At 37.4% G+C, this 8,087-nt stretch overlaps 1 long non-coding RNA gene across 1 annotated transcript; it reads left to right on the top strand.

Annotated features, from left to right (window-relative positions):
- Positions 1-223: 223 nt before the first annotated feature.
- On the top strand, positions 224-3,485 carry LOC142924026 (uncharacterized). The gene is made up of 2 exons (XR_012941165.1): positions 224-801; positions 1,959-3,485. It is a non-coding gene; the product is annotated as an uncharacterized LOC142924026 (long non-coding RNA).
- Positions 3,486-8,087: the final 4,602 nt, after the last annotated feature.

Here is an 8,087-nt window from a genome sequence, read left to right as displayed (position 1 = left end):
CCTATTCTGGGCTATTGACAATTACAGCTTAGACTACAAATTTACATAATGTATAAGGCAAATAACATAATTGGTCAAATTTTGTATAACCGCAGTGATTTAGTGATTCGTGTAATTGGTAAAGCTGTGTATGACTGGTGCATTATCAAGCTTTGCATTGAGCTTTACAAATCGTTTGAGTAGTGCAGTGGCTTTCATTTAAAACAACCATGGTACCTTAATGAGTGTGGGCTGCGCAATGAAAACTCGTTACCAGGTGTCATCTGTGATTGATGGACAATTAAGGCCATCAGGTGAAGTAGAGGTTAATGAAACAACTTCAGCCCTCAGTAATCCTACTAAATTATTAAAGACCGTGCAATTGCTGTGTGACCCTAGCAGGACTTGCCAATAAACCACTGATCTTCTCAAAGAGCCATGAAAAATTATATGCTGCAAAAAAAGTACAGCAGAAATAAAGCCAATACTTTAATATAGGTTATGTGCTGTGATTTGATTAAAAAAGCCTCTCTTTTATTTTTTTGAATGATTAAGTAATATCTTAAGTAATCTAGTGGAGAAGCACTATCTTTATCTAGATTATCTAAAGCTTAATTATATTAATAATATTTTTTTCCTAATTGTCATTGAACGCTTATTGTGAAGTGGGTCATTCAGGACATCCTCATCAGTTATGTTCCATCTGAAGCTGGATTGAAGACCTCCACATCTCATTTCCATCCCCTCATGGTCCTACGATACCACAATCCTTTGTGCTCCCACTCACTCAGTGGATCTCATAGCTGATCTCATCTTGCTTTGGTGAGTCATCCCTCTTGAGTCCGTGTTCTCTGCTTTTGCTGCCATTCTGCCACCAGTCTCATCAATTTACTATCATTCCATTCAGGCAGTGTGCTACTCAAGTCAACTTACTTTTTCTTAACAGTCAATGTCTCTCATTTGTGTTTGTTCTTTGAGCCATGTGCTCCTCTTTCTGTCTCAGTGAAATTCCCAGCATGCATATCTCGTTTATTTGTGCACTTTTAAGCTTTTTTTTTCATTTTCTTTGTTAGCATACATGCATTCAATCCACATGTCATAGGAAGTGATATGCGCTAATTGAAAATGTTATTCTTTTCACACATTGGTATGTAATTCTCACCTTATCGAATGTAATTATCCGAAGTTATTCCAACCCGCTGTCGCTCACTTGGCTACGTATGGTGCGAAACAAATTAAACATACATACGTACATCGCTTTGATCACAGTATGTCGTCCACAATTGTCTGAGATATACACGCACTAACAATGGGACCTTTTTGACAGTATCAAAGTACGAAAAATAAGTATTTTCTGATAGTTGCATTTTTATGTATTGTTCGGCTTTTGGCGTTCTCTGGTCTGACACTGGTGGTGAGACTAGGCCCTAAAGAAGGCTGTCTCTGGTGTAGCCCAATCAGTTTCAAAGACAATGCCATATATTATCAGAGCATGTTTGTTTGCGTGTTCACCACAAGTACCACGTGTGGTTAATGCGGACTCGATTATTAACACCTGTTTTATTGCCAGAAAGGGTAAAACTGATTCTTATATATACTGTATACACTCAGTTGGATTTTACATTTGTATCCCTCCAACAATGAAATATTTCCGTTGAGTGAGTGTGTCGGATTTGTGACTTTTTAATTCAAATTATATTGAACTGTAACAATGCCCACGGGTGGGCCAACTGAGCTCGTGGAAAGTTTAAAGTCTGCAATAGTTATTCAAAATGAACAACATTACATCCATATTCTTACGCTTTAAATCAAAACATTACATCCAACAATAACCATTCAAATACCTCACTGCGTTATTAAACATCCAATGCGTGCTAAAGCGTACATTTGTATGTAGAAAGTTTACAATTTCAAGGCAAATAATTTTCGGACAATGCTCGTTAACACGTATAATTTTTTTGTTTTGCCCACGGTCGCAGATGCGATGATCTCATTGGTATGCGGGGGTACAGACGACGGAATTTTGCTCAACACCAAATGTATGAGAGAGATGAAAGAATGGAGAAAGAAAAATGCTGCTATCCTCCGGGGCTGATATAGCAGCTATTGTTTTTCTTTATGGTTTGGTTTTAATGGAGCTTCCTTTTATGACTTGGGGACATGAAAAATCGCCAACTTCCTAAGCTCGCCTGCTTTTGTCGAGGGAAGCAATAAACAAACACACGGCAATTTTTTTGCCGAATACCCTAAGCATCCTTTGGAAAAAAATAACATTGGCTACTGAGCCTGTTATATATATGAGAACAAAAAAGGGTTACATGATATATGTACCCGGAGATATCGCAAACGGATTATAGTGGAGATGTTTTGGTATAAAGTATTTGATTTAGTTTTTTTACTTTTGTGCCAATCTGGCAAACAATATTCATTAGGCAAGTTTTACACAAAAAGATAATCGTTTCTGATAATTTTTGCATTCGGAAATTCAATATTTTCGCTTTTGTTGGAAATTATTACATTTACTGGTATTTCTTTGCTCCTAATTCGTTTAACCTAGTGAGTTACAGGAAATGGCTCCAATAATACATTGGTATATATTCCATTTTAGATTATAGAATGTCACTCATTCATTATGGAAACACATTTTGCCATTATCGTACAACCACCTCGATGCTGATGTTTTTATTGTTAACATGTGGTGTCTAAAAATATGCATAGAAAAGCACCATCGCCATGACACGATCACTTATAGCCAGATAATATTTACATACTAAACATGGGGTTCCTGACATTTGATTGCACAGCCTTTGATGAGCCACATGGTTAGTGTTCCTTGAATTATTCTGGAAGCTACATTTAATATTTTTGTTTGTCCAAAAGAAATAGCCCACGGTGCACACCACCTGCATTATAGCAGTGCATTAAAGTGTTCGAAAAGCTTTTGCAGAACATATCAGGAGATTTATTGCATTGGGATTTGGTGCACAAGTATTGACTCATGAGACAAATTGTTGGTCTTTCTAGGGACACAAATGAGCGTTTTGAGCAAAAAGATAGCAAATGTTATTGTCCGCACAAGAGCACGGGACAAATTCGTACTTTGGCATTATTGCAACCCAGAAACACGTAAAACAAATACGGCTGTACACATGAAATCACTAACAAAAAGCATTGCTGCGTTCAAGATCGGAGAGGGAAGCCATTACTGTATTTGTTGATTTGAACAGCGGGGTTGTTGTGCCCTTGTGTAGTGCGGCCTCGGGACGCCATGTGCAGAGCCTCTTGTGAGTTTCACGGAAGAAAAAAAACTGCTCACAGCTCTTGTCTCGGAGTGTCGCAGAGACTACATGGTTTCTAAAGGCAATCTAAAGCACACATGGCTGGACCGTTATCAGAAGTAATAATTATAAAAATAAACCATCGCTCGAACATGGGAGTGACATTGTCAAATAAAATATCGCGGGAAGGAAGGATGTCCGAAATTAAAGTTAAAAAAACAATCATCACTTCGTGGTTTTGTCTCCTTTTATCATGATTATCCTATGTCCTTCAGCTTTTTATATTGTGGAGACCAAAATAAATCATTCGAGCTCATACCAAATGGTGGATTGAATCTAGAATGTTTTTTTTTTCTCTATGAAGGTATAATAAACTTGAAAAGTTAAAAATACATAAATTTCTTATCAAAATTATGATACATTTTAAAATAGCCTCTGAATTTAAATACATATACAGTAGACCTAGCCATAGAGTAAAATATGCTAAAATTGCACAAACATTTTATTTCTTCGTCGTCATCATCGGCAATGATCGCTCCAGTGTTGTACAAGTGGTACAACCTGAAAACGCATGCAAAGAGCTCCACAGCAAGACTGCAAAACACAAAATAACTGTTTAGAAATATTTTGGCCATGTATTAACGTATGCATATATTGATCTAAATATGGTTAAAACGCAATATATCTCTAAATTAAAATGTCACCATGATCAGCAGCCAGCTTCTGTCCACTGTTGGATGAAGGTCTCCCCATACTGCCACCAAACCTCTGGTACTGTGATGCCATGATCCCCGTTATTTCACGTCACAATCATTTATTGACATAAACAAATAGTGCTTTTAGCATTCTACCTTAAAAAAAAACACTATTTGTACAAATACAGTGTCCTGTGAACTTGAGAAATGTGAAATATAAAATTCATTATAGACAAATACAGTATTACTGTAAATGAACGTGAACAAAACTAAACGATTTTCGGACATTTTAAGAGCTTGCTCTTTTACGGTATATTTTATAGTGTGCCAAATTCTAATTTGTAAATCTAGTATACAGAAGTATAACCCATAGAGATCTAACCTCTTGGAGACTGCCCATTAAGGGTGCTACACAAAGCAGTAATCTTCTTACAATTAGGAGAATATTGAAAAGAGAACGGGTCTCCCATCATTCCAAAACAAAGGAGCCGGTTGTTTAATTGGTTTCATTGAGACTATTAGAGAAATGTAGGACCATTCATTAGACTGAAAAGGCCAAGAAGGTCCCACTTACTTTGTCTTGTCCCAGGCAAATTAATAAGCGGCATAAATATTGGGAAAAATACAGCACAGTGCTAAAATCAGTTTTATAGCATCCATTTAAAAAGGAAAATCCCCACTGAAAACAACAAAAGCCACACAGTATTTGTAAGTGTGACCCTTTGTTGATAATAATATATATAATTTGCCTCTGCCTATTCAATGGAAACATTTCCAAGAAGACATCTGTAATTTTATATTCATCGATTTGTGAGCGCACACAGCTTAGGCACCACATGTAATTTACAACATTGTCATATAGGCAGCACGGGGGGTATTTTATAATAGATATGCATTATAGCGATGGCGTAAAAATGCCCCATCCTTAAATAATGAGTGCTGGGCAAAAATACTCATACAGTAATACCTTCATGCCATTTCTAGTCCATTCGAGCCAACATCACTTAAAGTGGTGGAGACACTTTAAAAGTAATTTGTAAACTAAATATAACACTGTGTAACAAACTTTTTGGTTTGTTTCTGGGTAGTGTTGTTTCCTAATTACTTATGCCTCAAAAGTACAGAAAATGGCTATTATTCCCCACAAACTTTGCTTTTGTGACCAGGACAGTGATATTTTGAAATTTACCTTTTCAATGAGAAAACGGGCGAATTTCTGTCTTATCTTTGACATAAAGTCATAAAAAAACATATTAACCAACATTAACATGTATTTCTACTAAGGTAATACAAAAATTACTACAAAAGATTTAGACACCAGGCCAAATACCACAGGCGGGACTGGCTACAGCGGACCGAGTTCTCTGTGGGGAGGAATAACGTCAAGTGGGAGCCACTGGTGGACCCCCGGAAGGTGCTGATGCCACCACTGCACGTCAAATTGGGCCTTATGAAATAATTTGTCAAAGCTGTAGATAAGGAGTCGGCATCCTTCAAGTACCTTCAAGACTTCTTCCCTAAGCTGTCTGAGGCGAAGGTTAGAGCCGGTGTCTTCGTCGGACCACAGATAAAGAAGATCCTGGAGTGCAATGAATTCCCCAAGAAGCTCACTAGTAAGGAGAAAGCGGCTTGGAACAGCTTTGTTGCAGTGGTTCGTGGCTTCCTGGGCAATCACAAGGTCGAAAACTATGTGGCGTTAGTTGAGACTCGGTGAAGAACTAAGGCACAATGGGCTGTAGGATGTCCCTCAAAGTCCATATCCTTGATGCTCATCTTGATAAATTCAAGGAGAACATGGGAGCGTACTTGGAGGAGCAAGGCGAGCACTTCTACCAGGATATACTGGACTTTGAACGCCGCTACCAAGTACAGTATGACGAGAACATGATGGGAGACTACATTTGGGAGCTGATTCGGGAATGTGATTTACAGTAAAATCGTAAATATCGAAAAAGTACTCACTTCTTTTGTCGTAATTTTTGTATTACTTTAGTATAAATAAATGTTAATTTTGGTTAATATGTTTTTTTATGACTTTATGTGAACGAAAAGACACAAAATCGCCCGTTTTCTGATTGAAAATAGGTAAATTTCTAAATATCACTGTCCTGGTCATAAAAGCAAAGTTTGTGGGGAATAATAGCCATTTTCTATACTATTTATGCATAAGCAGTTACAAAATAACACCTACGACCCAGGAATAAAAGTTGTGTTACATAGTGTAATCCATGTCAATATGTTGTTGCAAGCCAATACGTTTGCTTTATTTTTTTTAAAAAGCAGCATGGTAGTTTAATAATAAGGCTTTACTTTCCAATGGAGAGTGAATCCATAAAACACAGTAAGCCCCTCAAGCAAATTGTATGGTATTTGACACGTTCAGCCGGCTTCTTGGCCATGCATTGCGGTGTGCCTTGACCTTCCCGCATTTCAAATGTTGTCGGACTGCGTCATTAGCACTGCGTCTTAATGAACGATAAGTCCACTGCTGGATGAAGGTCCTCCCAAAGACATCGCCGTCTCTCTCACCATTCCGCGATATTCATAATCCACCTCACCTGCACACGAGCTGAATTGTTATTTCCAACCCTTGCCTATGAGAGAAAAAATATATATAATCGCATAATGTTTAGGAAAATGGCCCATCTCGCTGAATGTATTACACATAAGGCTACCTAATGATGAATTTCCAGTAGTAGAGTAAGAGGGTCTAAGGTTTTACCATTAATAACACAAAAGTGAAAGTCATTCTAATGTTAGACTCAGGATTAGTATCCATTTCCAGGATTGTAGTATATCCAAATTGAAGTTATAACCCAGTAATATGAAATAATGTTGCAGTCTTAAAGGTTAGTCAGTTGCTGTGAATTATAATAGCAAATAAGTATACTTTTGGAGTGATGCCAGATCACTCCAAAATTAGTCATCTCAGTCTGTATTGATGTGCAGTGGAAATAGTATGCTATGCTTAATTCTAATGAATCACGTAGAAAATACAGCCAAACTGAATGAGGGTTTTCCAGAATAGCCATTTCTTTTTGCGAATAATGTCACCTGAAGCTTTTTGACCATAGGACGACGAGTGAGCTGTCATCCTCCAACCAGCAAGGGGTCAATGACATTGGTGATGAAATGTGTAACAGCACAATGGTGCCATGCTCATACATATCACTGTCCACATGAACAATTTGCTTTGTTGACAACGTGTATATCCATCGTAAAAAAAATGTAACGTGATGTGTACATATATATAAACAAATTTAACGTGATGTGTACATATATAAACAAATATTTGTTAAATATGTATCTTCCATAATCTGTGAAGAAATATCATCAGGAGTTGTTAAAAAGAATTTGTCGGACATACGTAGGATTTCACGAACAATATGATTCATAATACATATTATGGGTCAGTTCGTATTTGTAAACAGTTCATATTTGTAAAATATGTGTGGTAAACACAGCCAATTAATAAAGGCCCAACACTGGAGGGAATTTTGACATTTTCCGGAAACTGCCTGATGATGTTGGTTGTAACTACCAGCGAAATGTCTGTACCCAATTCTTGAATATGTGTGAAAGTAGTAATACGTTGACATGTATGATCATACTCTTTGGTTCTATTCGGTAAAGTCACGTAAAAGTATAAAACAACAAAAAATTCAAATTAAAAAAAAATTCACGTTTCGGCCACAACACAAGTGGCCTTCATCAGGTGAAGGGACGAGACTGTCTCGAGGACAGCGCTGAGACAGTCTCGTCCCTTCAGTCTCGTCCCTTCACCTGATGAAGGCCACTTGTGTTGTGGCCGAAACGTCGTGAGAATTTTATTGTGTTATTTTATTAATTTATTATTTTATTCTCATTCTACGTGACTTTACCGAAAGAACCAAAGAAGATGAATCCTTGCAGTCACGAAAGCTTTAAATCGAAATTTGCATTTAATTGGCAGACTTAGCATGATGAACGGTGTAGAGGGGGTGAACATGTGCAGACCGGCGAGTGGGGGAGGGGGAGTTTACATATTGATGGTGTGAAAATGGAATTTAAGCAGCTGCGAAAGTTTGGAATACCATTACTTGAAAAAATATACTGTACCATTGAAAATTAGTTAAATGTTTGGTTCGATTTAGAA

This window comes from Petromyzon marinus, chromosome 7 (genome assembly GCF_048934315.1).
Source record: "Petromyzon marinus isolate PM22_M1 ecotype Great Lakes invasive population chromosome 7, UKy_Petmar_22M1.pri1.0, whole genome shotgun sequence".
Classification (NCBI taxonomy): Eukaryota; Metazoa; Chordata; class Hyperoartia; order Petromyzontiformes; family Petromyzontidae; genus Petromyzon; species Petromyzon marinus.
The sequence above is the reverse complement of the archived record's forward strand: the minus strand, read 5'-3'. Positions and strand labels throughout refer to the sequence as shown.